Consider the following 15,945-nt stretch of genomic DNA (forward strand, 5'->3'; position numbering starts at 1 on the left):
GAATAAAGCAATTTCCTGATGGTCCAAGTACTTCACAGTAGTTGAGGTTAATGTTTACAAGAAACAACCTATGATTAACTCTTTTAGCCTATCTTGGTTCACAGAATTAGAGAATCATAAAACATTCGAACTGAAGGGACTTTTAGAAGTTATCTATTCCAATTTTGGTCCTTCTGAAGATGTGACTGTCCTGAGAGTACAGGTTGTGATTACCCACTTACTGTGTAGGCAGCGCTCAAACGAAACCCGTGTGAAGGCAGCAGAAGTGATGCCCCTGGCTGACATGCATCGGGCTTTCTTAATGACACTACTCCTGACCCCGGGGGGGTGGGATACCTTGAGGTCCTGGCCTCAGCCAGGGGTGGGAGGCAGAGACCATGGGGAAAGAGCAGAGGGTGATAAAGAGAGCGGGCTACCAAGAAGGCTGCAGAGCCTGCACCCTGGAACGTTTTCAGGGTCAGCTGATGTCTCAAGTGCTGTCCAGCTCCATTATTTTACATCATCCAGAGACCACAGGGCCGGGAAGAGGCAGTTTAGCCTGGAACTATGAACCACAGGATTGTCCTGTGGGGAGAGGGAGTGGAAATTTCTGACCCTCTCCTGAGCAGTGCAGTCAACGGCCTTCATGAATTTATGGAACATGAACAAACTTATTTTGGTCCTCTAGCTACAGTTTCCACTGCAGAGCCTGTGGGCTCAGCTCTTCTGTACCAGGCCTCATTCCGGATATATTCACTCTCCCTCCTGCATTTTTGTCATTCTGACATTTAGATGTCTTGTTGGCTCATAAAGCGTGTGTGTTATTCAGATGTTTTCCACACAGCCTTTTGCTCCCTGGGAAGGCACTGTCTAAACCTAGTCAGTAAAAATATTTTTTAAAGGATGAAGAAATAAAAGCAAAATTAATTCAAATGAACTAAAAGTTAAAGGAGTTAGGATGATTTGGCCAGAAGAAGGGAAGATTTAGGAGGTCCTACATGACTTACATGAAAAATATTTCTTAGAAACGGAAAGACGGCCTCAGGAGGCATAAGTGTTAGTTTCCTGGAGGTGTTCAAATGGGATCTGAATGACTGAGTGGTGGGTTAGAGCAACAGAGCCCCTACCTATTATTTCCATTTTAAACGGATAATTCAGTGATTCCATGAAAAGGTTACCAAAAGGAAATACATTATCAGCCACTCTTTACCCAGTTGGAGATACAGCAAACACTCTTTCCAACGACAGGTGAATAGATAAACAAGATGTGGCACATACATACAATGGAATATTACTCAGCCATAAAAAGGAACGAAATTGGGTCATTTGTAGACACGTGGATGGACCTAGAGTCTGTCATGCAGAGTGAAGTAAGCCAGAAAGAGAAAAGCAAGTATCGTATATTAATGCATACATGTGGAACCTAGAAAAATGGTACAGACGAACCCATTTGCAGGGCAGGAATAGAGACGTAGACGTAGAGGACGGACATGTGAACACAGAGGGGGAAGGGGACGGTGAGACGAATTAGGAGATTAGGTTTGACATAAATACACTACCATGTGTAAGTAAAATAGATAGCTAGTGGGAATCTGCTGTATAGCACAGGGAGCTCAGCTCAGGGCTCTGTGACGACCGAGACGGGTGGGATGGGGGCTAGGGGGTGGGAGGGAGGTCCAAGAAGGAGACGATATAGGTATACATAGAGCTGATTCACTTTGTTATACAGCAGAAACTAACACAACACTGTAAAGCAATTATACCCCAATTAAAAAAAAAAAAAGTCTTTCATTGTAGTAAGAAAAACTACGCTCAGGAGGAAAAAACTTTGTAACTGAATGGGTTGCCACACACTGCAATAAGCTCCCACTGGAAATGTGGAATTACTTGCAGTGAAGATTTGAAAAATAGATTATTACCATCTTGCGGAGCGTTTTAGGTGCAATAGTGCTTGAAAGCCAGGGACTAGAATAGCTGAGCTTTACACATTTTCTCCCACTCCAAGACAGAAGTGGCTCCTGAGCGTTTTTCCCTTTCTGTAGGCACTATAGACAGATTCCCTCCAAATATTCTAGGTAAAGTTTTTTCTTCACTCATAACCAAAACTAGATGCATTTTCACAAGCAAACCACTTAACATCCCTTCTATCAACTGGCAAACCTAGGATCACTTGTTCCAGTTCTGTGCCCTGAAGTGTTGGGCTGCTTGGCTAAGTTCCAGGAACTATATTAGGGAAATACTTTCCCTTCAGCCACAGTTTAAAATGGAACTATGTATATAAATAGATATCTTGGTTCTTACATATTTATTTGCTAATTCTGTTCCAAGTATAATGGAAGCTCAATAAAAATGAGAATGACACAAAAACATTGATTCCTGATACCACTACGTATTATTTCTATTAATGGAACATTAGTATAAATAGAAGAGTTGATAGATGAAGATTATTATCTTAAGTATTCTCCATGCTCAACTTATAGCCCCATATTTCTTGTTCTCATTCCAGAGGTTCTTAAGCAATAGTTCTTAGGCAGCAGAAGCAAGAGAGGACAGATAACTATGATTTAGTCGGACTTTTTGTGATGTAGCAAAGTCTGTTCAAGGCTCTGAAGTGCCTCATCAGAAGGCTGCAAACGATTCACTTCCACCATCAAGTGCAAAATACAGTGTAAGCAGCCTGAACAAGGCAATAAGGCCATAAATCGTTCATCTGGTTGGTAAGTCAGGTGAAAATTTAGCAGTTCTTCATATCTCTGAGACTATGAAATTAAAGTCTTGTTACTAAATTAAGAAACCAGAAGCATTTACTTGATATCACCTTCAAAGAACCACGGAGACAGAAGTTAAAAAATATAAGAGAGATAAGACAGCTTATAAGGTTTCTTTGAAAATTATTTCCCAATTCTGAGAATGCTCCCGGCACTTCATTCCTTGTGCATGATTAAGATAAACTTTCTTGGGCAAGTCACTAGCTCCCTTTGCCTCAATTTTTCCTTCAGAAAACTTAGAGCTGGGGAGGATGCTTTGATATGAACATAAAGAGCTTTCTTAAAACAACCAGAAAGCAACCAGATATAAGCTACTCTTTAGTGATGTTTTAAATCAGTTAAGAGAAGAAAAATATGTAATTATACTGTCTTTTATCATTACCTACTTAATTACCTTTACTGGAGTTCGTGTGTGGATTCAAATTGCTGTCTTGTGTCACTTCCTTTCAGCCTAATGAACTTCTTTTAGCATTTCTTGTAAGGCAGATCTGCTAGGAGGGGATTCTCTCAGTTTTCATTTACTTGGGAATGTTTTTATTTTGAAAGACAGCTCTGCAGGATGCAGGACTCTCTCGGCACTTTCACACGTCTTCTCACTGCCTGCAGGCCTCCACTGTTCCTGATGAGACGTCAGCTGTAGTCTTGGTGGGCTTCCCTCATACTCCCCAAGTCACTTCTCCCTTGCTGCTTTCCGATTTTCTCACTTTCAAAATTTTGACTATAATATGTCTGGGTGTGGATCTCTTTGTGTTTATCCTCGTTGGCGTTTGTTAAGCATTTCGGGTGTGTAGGTTAGTGTCTTTCATCAGCTTGGGGAAGCTGTCAGCCATGACTTCTTCGAGTGTTTCTTCTGCTCCTTTCTCTCTCTTCTACTTCTGGTATTCCCATTGTGACACTTAACAGTGGGCTATCTTTTTCTGAGGTTCTGTTCATTTTTCTTCATTCTTCTCTCTTTCAGTTCCTCAGACCAGATAATCTCTGTCATTCTATCTTCAAGTTTGCTGATTCCTTCTTCTGACAACTCAAATCCACGGTGCAGCCCCCAATGAGTTTTTCATTTTGGCTACTGTACTTTTCCACTTTAAAAAAGTGTTTTAATTGTGGTTAAAATAAACATAAAATTTACCATTTAACCATTTTTAAGTGTATAGTTCAGCGACATTAAGTACATTCACATTATTGTGCAAACATCCCAATCACCCATCTACGGAACTTTTAATCTCAAACGGAAACTCTGTACCCATTAAACAATACTTTTCCATTCTCCCTGGCAACCACCATTTTACCTTCTGTCTCTATGAATTTGACTACTCTATCATATGAGTGACATCATACAGTATTTGTCTTTTTGTGACGGTCTCCATTTCACTTAGCATAATGTCTTCAAGGTGCACCCATGCTGTAGTATGTGTCAGAATTTCCTTCCATGTTTTAGGCTGAGTAATAGTCCATTGTATGTATAGACCACATTTTGTTTATCCATTCATCTGCTGATAGACCTCTAGGTTGCTTCTACCTCTTGGCTATTGTGAATAATGCTATTAAAATGGGTGTACAAATACCTCTTCAGGTCCCTGCTCTCAATTCTTTCGGGTATACACCCAGAAGTGGGATTGCTGGGTCGTATGGCGATTCTGGTTTTAATTTTTTGAGGAACTGCCATACTGTTTTGTACCGCAGCTGCACCACTGTACATTCCCCTAGCAGTGCACAAAGGTTCCAATTTCTCCACATGCTCACCAACATATTATTTTCTATTTTATTTTGTTTTTTAATAGGGGTGTGAGGTGATATGTCTCACTGTGATTTTGCTTTTCATTTCCCTAATGATTAGTGATGTTGGGCATCTCCTCATGTGCTTGCTGGCCATCTGTAAATCTTCTTTGGAGAAATGTCTATTTAAGTCCTTTGCCCATTTTTGAACCAGGTTGTTTTTTGCTGTTGTTGTAGGAGTTTTTTACACATTTGTATTTTGGATAATAACCCTTTATCAGATGCATGATTTACAAATGCTTTCTCCCACTCTCTAGGTTGGCTTTTCACTCTACCGATCGTGTCCTTCGATGTGCAGAGCTTTTAATTTTGAGGTCGTCCAGTTTATCTGTCCTTACTTTTGCTGCTTTTGCTTTTGGTGTAGTATCTACATTTGGTTCTTTTTTTTTTTTTTATCATTTCTATCTCTTTAAGGATAGTCTCTATCTATGCGATGAGTCACTGCTCCCACACTTTCCTTTAATTCTTTAAGAATGGTTTCTTTTAGTTTTTGAACTAAGAAAATAAAATAATAGCTTCTTTGAAGTCTTTGTCTGCTAAGTTCAGTAACCGGGCCCCTCCAAAAGCAGTCTCTACTGCCCAGTTTCTCTAACATGTCCCGTAATTTTCTGTTGAAAAATGGACATTTTTAGATAATATATTGTAGCAACTCTGGTTACTGGTTACTCCCTCCCCACCAGAGGTTATCTGTTTGTTTGTTTACTTGGCTGGACTAATTCTGTGTAAGTCTGCTTTCCCTACAGGGTACAGCTGTTGATGGCTCTCCTCAGATATTTCTCCCTTTTATATACTTTAGTCTGGCTTGCTAGGGATCACCCATGGGACAGCATAAGACACTTACTGGTCAAAGGTTGTGCTTAACTCTCCTTAGCTAGTTAGATTTTCACCCTCTACCATGACGTTTGGGGCTTAGAGACTGCTTTCACAGTTCAGAGAGCAAGGGACGGTGGGAAGGTCTGAATATAAAGGAGCTGCACAGGAGTTGGAATTATTATGTATCCTGGCTGTGCTGGTGGCCATAAAAACCTGAGCATGTGTAAAACCTCATACCACTGTACACCAGAAAAAGCGAACTTTACTGTATGTAAATTTTTAAGTGACTGGATTTGCCTTTTAAGAAAAGATACCTCGACACCTGTACTGCTGTACACAGCTGAATCCAATGTGATCATTTGGGTTCTTAAAAGTTCAGTACTTAATAATTAATAGGGGGACAGAAAACAAAATCTTTCTTATTATACTATTGCCTACTGGGGGTCATTTCTTCTCAGAACACAATACAAACTAAACTTAAAAATCCATAGCCTTCTAATGCTTAATAGTTAGTATGATAAGGTCGAGCTTTTATACCTGACCAAAGAAGTCTCTTCTGGATTAGGTCTCGTCATTTTCCTTCAAGTAAAAATTCTGGATTTCCTTAATTGTTACTGACAAGGCCCACAGAGCCTGAAGACACTGAGACTTAAAGATCCAGAAAAATCAAGCGAATGTATACAAAAGTAGAGATGGCAAAAATCGGGGCTGACAGACGGGGTGCGAGGCTGGACGCACTGCCTGCCGGGTCCCCAGGGATCCCCAAGTCTGCACAGCAGGCTGAGGCACACAGTGACAGAACAGCTCAGCGAGCCTCTCTTCCCACACCAGCCGCCACTTTAATTTCAGGTCAAGTTGAAAGCAATCCCTCTTTTTTTTTTTAAACCTTTACGACAGTAGATGAGCTCATTTATAACTCCCAACCACCTCGCTACTCTCATTTTTGCTTTTAATCTTCAGAGTAAAGGCAAAAACAAACAAAACAAAAAGGGAATGAACAAACAAAAAAACAAAAAGGAAGAAACTCAGTCCAAATTTTTAAGCCAAGATTCATTCTCTTGCTCTTACAAAAGCCACCCTTTCCCTCGACAGCCACCAGTTTCTTGCCTTTTCTAATGTAGCCTATAGTTTCACAAAATACTTTTATCTGCTTTATCCCTTTTATTTTATTTTATTTTTTTATAAATTCATTTATTTATTTTTGGCTGTGTTGGGTCTTCGTTGCTGCACGCAGGCTTTCTCTAGTTGCGGCAAGCGGGGGCTACTCTTTGTTGCAGTGCGCGGGCTTCTCGTTGCGGTGGCTTCTCTTGTTGCAGAGCACGGGCTCTAGGCACACGGGCTTCAGCAGTTGTGGCGCACAGGCTTACTTGTTCTGCGGCATGTGGGATCTTCCCAGAGTAGGGCTCGAACCTGTGTCCCCTGCATTGGCAGATGGATTTTTAACCATTGCGCCTCCAGGGAAGTCCCTGCTTTACCCCTTTTAAAAAGATGCTCTCTTTCTTCCTTCGTGCCACTCAACTGGCAAAGCCTTCTATTAATCAAACTGTGACCACCTGCTTATTCATCTTGATACACATCTGTGCTCTCGCTGTGTGCGGATAGCTCTGTGTCTCACTGAAGTTGGAACCACTTGGTGGCAAGGATGTGCGTAAGTGGCCTCCACGGTCCTCACTGGGAACAGGGCTCCATCCACTGAGTGTCTGACTATCTGGGTTAAACGGTTCACCCACTGCTCTCTTCCCCTCCCCTGCCCAGCAAAAATGAAGATAAACCCATGGGAGATGTGCCTTTACTTCCTCAGGGAGGCAAGAGTGTGGAGAAGGACTACGAGATTATTCCTACTGTGTAAGTGCAGGAGAAAGAGACAAAGATGATGAAGAAAGGAAAGAGAGGATGAGGAGAAGAATGCTCCTTGTAAGGATAAAAACAGTAGGAACGAAACTTGAAAAACCAGCTTTCTCTGTTCTCAGGATTCCAGGAAACACTCCTGATGAGTAACAAAGGTTCTGAACCAAAGACTAGGTCAAAACATGGTTGTACAGGATCCTAGATTCCTTCTGGTTTCTCAAAGCTCTTTGGCTTTAAATTAAGCTTAAGGTATCAGTCCCATTGAAAGTGGATTCAACTGAATCTCAGTCCAGACCTCCGTCTTCAAGTGAACGTGGGGATGGATCCACTCATTTGGGCCGAGGCTTAGGAATAGACCGAAATGAGAGGCCCTTTACATAACCATCAAAAGACTTACCCTCTCGACTCACCATACAAAGCGGGTAGAAAGGGAGGTCTCCTGCTTCTGCTCAAGACTTTCTTAAATCAACGGCCACCCGTACCAAAACACCTCCCCAAAACAGCCTTCTGATTAAGGCCACAGGGACATCCTGGCAGCCTGTGGCAGAAGTAACTAAGACAGCCGGTGCTCTCCTACAGGGCCATCACTCACCTCAGTAAACGCTGCTGAGATACACGCAGATACCACACGGTTAAGTACTGTGGAAACGCTACCCGAGGCCCCCAGCACATGGTTCTACCACCCACTACTATGGATCTGTGATCCAGAAGGATGGCCCCTGACAAAACTTAAGTGGGTAATCGTAACACCAGGCACACCATTTTAATGACTTTATAAAATATGCTGGATTCCCCAGCTCCCTGCCTTTGCTCTCCACATAACACTGAACCTGAGACCCTGGCCCATTTGACATTCATGTGAGAGTTCACAGAACCTCCAGAGCACCCAGCAGTGACAGCAGACCCCTGCCGAATGCCCTTCACACTGCAGAATTAACAGGATCAACCTTCACTGGTAACTGCTACACATCAGCCTATGAGGGCCTCTTCCCAAGAAACAAGATCTCAAGTCTCTGCCTTACAGTTTTCCACTGTAAAAATAATATGCATGCATATAAAAATTTTGGTAAATACGGAAAAGGAGAAAGTAAGGCAAGGAACAATGCTCCTAGCCCACCACTGCAAAATGACCATTGTTTCTGTGTACATTTTGCTGTACTAGTTTTATCCACAGGGGTAGGCATTAATTATGTAAGCCACTGGGAGGCCACTGGTGAATTAAATAAAATATAGAAGTCAAAATAAAAATGAGTTACAGGGCTTCCCTGGTGGCACAGTGGTTAAGAATCCTCCTGCCAATGCAGGGGACACGGGTTCGATCCCTGGTCCGGGAAGATCCCACATGCCGCGGAGCAACTAAGCCCGTGCGCCACAACTACTGAGCCTGTGCTCTAGAGCCCGTGAGCCACAAGTACTGAGCCCCTGTGCCACAACTACTGAAGCCCATGTGCCTAGAGCCCATGCTCCGCAATGAGAAGCCGCCTCAATGAGAAGCCCACGCACCGCAACGAAGAGCAGCCCAGGCTTGCTGCAACTGGAGAAAGCCCGCGCGCAGCAACGAAGACCCAATGCAGCCAAAGATAAATAAATAAATAAATTTATTAAAAAGAAATTAATTACAACAGTTCCTTTTTGAAAAGAAAGTTTTTCATTATTACATAAGTAATATATGCTTGTTGAAGAAAAAATGTCTAAAATACAGGTAACCAAAAAGCCAGGGGGAGAAACATCATGCATGAGCTCATCTCCTACAGATAACTACTGTTTATATTTGGTGCACTGCGTTCTTTTTTTATGTACATATAAATGCCTTCCTTTTAAAACAGGAATTAAAGCCATTAGCCCATTTAAAAATGCCTTCCATTCAAAAAATGAGGTGATACACGTTTTCTGTAACCTGCTAGTTTTACTCCATGTACATCCAACATCTTCATTTCAAATGGCTGCAGTGTGTTGCATTATATAGCAACACCATAAATTATTTAACCTGTACCTTTTTTGGTTGTCTCTGGGGATCTTTTATGAATTATTAGGTAATTCTTGTGTAGTCTAATAACCAGCTAAGGAGTTTTTTTTTCCTCTCCTTTCAAAGAAGTTAAATTTTTTGACTCAACAACTACCATGAGACAAAGTTAATCCCAAACCACTTAACCACTCTCATTTTTAAAAAAATTTTTTTAATTAATTAATTTACTTTTGGCTGTGTTGGGTCTTTGTTGCTGCACACCGGCTTTCTCTAGTTGTGGCGAGCGGGGAATACTCTTCGTTGCAGTGCACGGGCTTCTCATTGCGGTGGCTTCACTTGTTGCGGAGCACGGGTTCTAGGCGCACAGGCTTCAGTAGTTGTGGCACGTGGGCTCAGCAGTTGTGGCTCGTGGGCTCTAGAGCGCAGGCTCAGTAGTTGTGGCGCACGGGCTTAGTTGCTCCGCGGCATGTGGGATCTTTCCGGACCAGGGCTCGAACCCGTGTCCCCTGCACTGGCAGGCAGACTCTTAAACCATTGCGCCACCAGGGAAGTCCCACCACTCTCATTTTTAATGACACATCTGAGGACTAGATATGACTGATTTTAGAAACAAAATTACTTTTGTCAGGGCGAAATACCCAAGAAGACTATTTTGTCATTTCTCTTTGCACAGAAACGAAAATAGCCTTTTGCCTGCTACCATGAAGAACCAAATCAAGCAGCCATTTGGATTTCCTCTACTGGATATATAGTTATTGAGAGTTCAGGGGTTTTAAAGACAGTATTTTCTATTCAGAGACTGATCCAGGGCGTTAGAAGTCAGTCGTCTCTGCTCTCTGAATCACTAAGACAAACCTGTCCTCTCTGTGTGCAACCACCACAGGGACCAGGTCTCACATACTCTGTGCGTAGATGTAGAACGTGACAGCACACGCGGCCTCATGTCTGAGAAGTCAGGTTTTTCCAACATAACGAGGTCTGAAGACTCAGTGACAGCCTTGGAATACTCACCTGACACCTTCACCCTCTGTCTCCCATGACAAGGCAAACAAGTCTGCACCAGACTGCCCTCACTTGAAGGAATGTTGAATACTCTGCAAATGTGTGATAAAGAGCAGCTATGAAAGCTAAGGATGCCACTATCCCAGTTCTCAGCGCTGAGCTCTGAGGGCCTCAGAGCCTGGCTAAGGCAGGACGTGGCCTCTCTGGGGACAACAGTGTGATCCAGGTGTGACACTTTCTAGGCAACACTGGCAAAACATGTCCTCAGAGAACCCTTTCTTCACTCTGATCACAGGAAGCTCAGATTGTCCTAAACGCTATACAAAGTGTAACAGACACACTCTCCGTAGTTTGTTTTCAACCCCAGACAACTCCATCAAGCAAAAGTACAAAGGAAAAATACACAAAAGGGCAAAGACAACTAAATTAAGATGAATTTTTTTTTTTTTTTTGCGGTACGCGGGCCTCTCACTGTTGTGGCCTCTCCCGTTGCGGAGCACAGGCTCCGGATGCGCAGGCTCAGCGGCCATGCCTCACGGGCCCAGCCGCTCCGCGGCATGTGGGATCTTCCCCGACCGGGGCACAAACCCACGTCCCCTGCATCGGCAGGCGGACTCCCAACCACTGCGCCACCAGGGAAGCCCAAGATGCATTTTTATTATGTGCAAAATGGGGGGCTGCGCGGGGAGGAGAGGGACTCTTAGGAATAAGTACCTGGACTGGGGAGGGTCAGAACTGCCAGCTGCCCGATTCGAGATCATTAATTACATGGGCAAGGGCGGCGCACCTGTGGCCTTGGACGGTGCAACAGAATAATTCACTAGGTATTTGTGTTAAGTGCCTACTAGGTGTCCCGTTGGTTGTCTGCTGCGGATACAAAACAACAGGATAAACAGGCCCCTATCCTCCGGCTCTAAGGGAGACCCACTACCACAATATATTTAGGTCCCCCTGTCCCCAGCTTCCAGGTGGCAGGTGGAACTCCCCGTGCAGGCACGAGGGATGGCATCCTGCAGGCAGAAGGGACAGAGTTGGGAAGATGGGCTGGCATCACACTGCCCCGTCCCCACGCTTCTTCTGAAATGGGGAAGAGTCCCCCCTGAAATGGGGACTGTCACAGCAGTCTGTGGCACAGAGGGGTCATGGGCCAACATCAAGGGGCTCCCCATTTTCACAGCTGCCCAAACTTGCCCCCAGGTGGCTGCTGAGAAGTCACACGGGGAGCAGACAGTCTATTTAATGACACTGTGATAGAGCAAAGGCAGGAGATAAAACACAATATGACTTCTACCACAATATCTCATCTGTTCCTCATCTGAAACGGGCACTGTCTTAACTACTGAGTTCAGAAAAGTAATTGCAAAATTATCCTGGGTAATTATTAGTCTTCTCTCAGTGACAGAGGAAATCCAGCGCAAAGTTAGGGCTAGAGGGGGCTCTGACAGGTCATTTAACTCCTGACTTCAGACAGAATATTGAAAACACTGCAGACAAATATAAACCCATTTTTAGATGACTTCAGGAAAACCGTTTACATTTTCCAGTACCCAAGTTCCCCATTTTGTAATACTCGTCTTTGTACCTCATCTAGTGGTCCTCCAACTTCATCCGAATCACTTGGGGGGCTAGCTAAACCCAGATTGCTGGGTCCCACCCACACAGTTTCTGAATCAACAGGTCTTGGGTGGGGCCTGAGAATGTGCATTTCTCACAAGCTCCCAGGTGGTACTGATGCTGAGGGTACTAGGACCACACATTGAGGACCACGGTTCTAACTGAACCCTTACTGGACCGAACCCTTACATCCTCAACAGAACTGGATACTAGCTGGCCATCGTCCCCTGGTCCAGAGGCACACAGACACTGGAATAACAATCCAAGAGTCCCCTGGTCATTTTTTTCCCTTCAGCCTAAATAACAGAAATTCCCTAACATCTTATTAGAGGCATCATTTTCCAACCCTTTAATCATTTGTGAGGTTTTCTGTTGGGATCTCTCCAAGTCCCTTTTAGTTGTGGAGCCGTGAACTAGACCCGGAACCTTAGTCAGAGATGGGATGAGGTTGAGTATAAAGGGAAAATGACTCACAGATTCATACCACATCCTCCTTTTATTAACCTCCAATACCCGAGCTTGCCTTGTTACTCCCTCTGATTCCTGCCCTTCTGACACCGTTACAGGCTGCAGTAATGCTGAGCTGACCTTCGAAACGCCTTTCTTCAGAGAAGCTCAAAGCACTTCTCTAACTAACACAACTGTTGACTCGACATCCCCAACCAGATTGGGGATGAAGTAACTTGTTCAATCGTGTATCAGTTTAAGAGGGAGAGAAAATCGGGAACCCAAATTCAGGTTTCCATCCAGACATCACTCTGTGGAGAAAGATGCCCCTTACTTTTATTATACCGCTTTTTTATTACTTTTATTATACCGCTTTTATGCAGTATCAAGTTTCCTCCTTTATAGACTAATAAACAGTCCCTTTCCAGGTGCAGGTGAAACTCCTGATCTCCTTCCCTGCGTGGGGAATCGTCCCAGAGACCTGCGGTTGTGGATCAGGCCCTGGGGGCCATCCCCCTCTTACCTCCATCACTTCCCCAGCTGCTGGAAGAGACAGGGAAGCAGGGCCCCGTGGCACTGCCGGCTGCCTGAATCCTACAAGGCGGAAGCCCAGATGGACTGAAAGCAGCCCACGGGTGACCCCCGACCCTCCCCATTTGTCTTCCTTTCCCTCCTTCTATTCCTTGCTCTGCAGGTTTACTCAGTGTGCAAGTCGCGGCCCAGGCTCTGTCCCGCCTAATTTGAGCATGTGGGCTCTTTGAGAGTAGGAACTATGCTTTCTTTGTGCATTGTATGGCTCTGGGGGTGCTTAATACATGCTAAACAGTAACAGCCGTCCCAGCATTTCCAGAAGCAATCGGCATTCCTGCCGAGGGCCAGATCCTATTACCATACACTTGTGCCCAAGACAGGCAGCGCTGAAGACACCCCTCTGCTCACTGATCCTTTCATCCGGAACTCAACGTATCAAATCCTATTCCTGCAAGAGTCCCTTCTGAAAGAACATTCTAGAAGTGTGATCACTGAGCACATGCATTAGGCTCCCAACCAAAAGGCAACCTGTTAGATAATGTAAGTCTAGCCACACAGTTACCTATTAAAAACCGCAGGTGGATGAAGGGGAGCCAGAGAAAACGTTCCTCTCCACTTCCCTGAAAACCCCTCAAAGCTTCAGAGCAGAAGACTCTTCTCTAGGAATGAGGTCACAGTAAAAGAAATCTACTGTGATCAGGAGTTACTCTGTCAGAGCCTCTGGGGCTGTAACTATTTTAAGGGGGAAAGGACTAGGACAGAAGGGCGGGCTGCCAGGGAGAGCAGCTTAAACAGGGCTGGAGGTCACACCTGCACAAAGTTAAGTGCAGGAGGCTCAGGTGTGCCCGGCACACGGCTGAAACCACGGGTCCCGGGCTCCTTCCACAGGCCACAAAGCTGCCCATGTTTCTCAGCATCTGGACCCCCTGTTGGTGACTCTAGGTTGAGCTCACTGTGATTGGTCACGGCCAAGGTCACAAGTAGTCAACAGAGCCTCTTCTCAGGAGGGCACCGAGACCACTGTCCCTTTACCAGCCCCCCCCAGGGTGAGCCGCAGGAGGAGAATCGAGGCTCCAGCAAACAGGAGAAATTCCCACCCTGACACTGACATCACCTCCTGGCCTAGATCACTCTCTCAAAGCGCATAAATCACAAAAGCAAACACTCGGAGAGTGTCTACGAGCATTTTAGTAACTCCTCCTAAAAGAACATACGCTTCCTTGTAGTAAAAACACCTTGGGAAACTTCCTTCTGTTAAATTAAAAACATGGATAAGTCTTAAACAGCTTTTCTTTTTTGCAGGACTAAACTACAATTGAGCGGATGAATAATAGCTTGAAAAGGATCTAATACGCAACCACAGTATACCTCTAGAAACACTCCACTGAGACTCTGATGGTGCCTTATTAACAGTCGAAAGTAAGAACAGTTACTCTCTTTGGATAAAAGTATATATTCTGAAGAATATCCTGGAACAAAGTCGCTTTAACTGCCGAAGATGACATTACAGACTTCTCTGTTATAATTACAATGAATCCGGATGGCAAGTTTCTCTTCTACTCAATAAAAAGACTTAAGTTTAAAAAAAAAAAAAGTTTATTTCTAAAAATAGCCCAAGAACTCAGTTCTATTTTCCCATCTTACATTCTTTTCCTACTAAATGTACCACTGAAACATTTCCTTTCATTGTTGGCACCTTGGGTTGTTCGGATTTAAAATCAGACAATACATACTAACAAAGAAGTCTTTAAATGCAGCTTTCCAAATGGAAAATGGCATCTGAGGGCAAGCCTTCCTCCCGGCCCACAGATGATGGAGCCCTAACGCCTGGGAGCAGCTACTACCCCGTTAGAACTGTTTCATTAAAATCAACATTCCCAGGGGGGAGATAATTTACGTATTAATTGATAAAGAAATTCCTGCCAGGTTCTGTGTCATAAGCAAGTTGTTTGGCATGAAGTCAGAGTCTTCTGAATTAAAACACACTTTGAACTAAGCAAGGTGATTCAGACTTAATTGAAAATATTCTACATTAAAATCTTTAGTTTTCTTCAGTCCGAATTTAAGCCGGCGACTTGTTACATTGAAAGCAGTTAAGATTAGGGAATTCTTCCAGAAGATAATTTCAATTACTTTCCAAAAGCTTCCTCCTAAATTCATTTTATTTTTTAAGGGCTTCTCTTTAGGAGTATATGGATTTAAGCACCAAATCGTCCTTTAACAAAAACTGTCCATCTACACGTTTTACAAAATTACATTTGACACTCCCATTATTTCTGCACATAAACTTGTAGCTCACAGTAAGTGTAACAGGAATCCACTTTCAACATTTTTTTTCCCTCTAAGAGTTAGGTAACCATTGAAAATAGAGCTCAATGACACACCATTCCATTAAGCAAATATCTGAGCAGATAAAGTATATAACAATCCACAGACTGCCTTTGCAAAGATAAAAATAGTAAGAATCACATACTTTCTCTTGGGAACATCGAGTAAGGCAGGTTTCTTGCATTAGGATACATTTAAGGAAAGCCCCTTCGCCACCATTCTTAGAAGCCTCTAAAGTGCCCACCCCAGAGTTCCCAGTTTTCCCAAGAGATAAAAAATTACTATGACAGCAACATTAGGAAGATTTAAGGAGAAAAGAACAAAGAGAAATCTGAAAGATTCACCCAGTACTCACAAGTACTTTCAAAGAAAATCGGGGCTGCAGTTCTTCAAAGACTGCTCTCTGGGGATCACCGACACAACCTGAGTCTAAAATAGACGCCTCTCACATGGGGCGGAGAAGTCACATTTCAGCTTGCTAACTTCTACTTGGGTAAACAGTTTTACAACTCATAGAACGAACCCTGGCTAAAATTAACTGCACCGGCGCAGCGGGCAGGAACTCGCTGATCTGCATCATGTGTGCGGGGATTTATTCACTGGGACAACATCGGTGTCCTCTTAATGGGAGATCTGGCCAAGGGGCGTGCCCTGGGGAACAATACGGAGCATCATGATTATGCTAATTATTGAATTCAGTCCCATGGTGCTATCTCCTTTTACGCTGTTTTCCTGTTTTCGCAAGTACTGACAGAGGGAGAGAGAGCAAGCTCTTTTTCACAGCAGGCGTTCACTTGATTTTTAAGCACTTTCAAATCAGACAAAACTTTGGCAACAAGGTGGCAGTGCTGTATGCTCTTCACAAGGAAAAACCAA

At 43.8% G+C, this 15,945-nt stretch overlaps 1 protein-coding gene across 3 annotated transcripts in view; it reads right to left on the reverse strand.

Moving 5' to 3' along the window:
* SLC20A2 (solute carrier family 20 member 2) overlaps positions 1-15,945 on the reverse strand; it is a 103,241-nt gene that overhangs the window by 57,173 nt on the left and 30,123 nt on the right. The window contains exon 1 of one of the 3 annotated variants that reach the window (XM_030834348.2): positions 15,425-15,678. The exons of the other annotated variants lie outside the window; for them this stretch is intronic. The gene's annotated coding sequence lies outside the window, so the exon portion shown is untranslated. Of the gene's footprint in view, positions 1-15,424; positions 15,679-15,945 lie in introns of those variants that run through there. 3 annotated transcript variants of the gene reach the window in all.

This window comes from Globicephala melas, chromosome 21, assembly GCF_963455315.2.
Source record: "Globicephala melas chromosome 21, mGloMel1.2, whole genome shotgun sequence".
In the NCBI taxonomy this organism is placed as follows: domain Eukaryota; kingdom Metazoa; phylum Chordata; class Mammalia; order Artiodactyla; family Delphinidae; genus Globicephala; species Globicephala melas.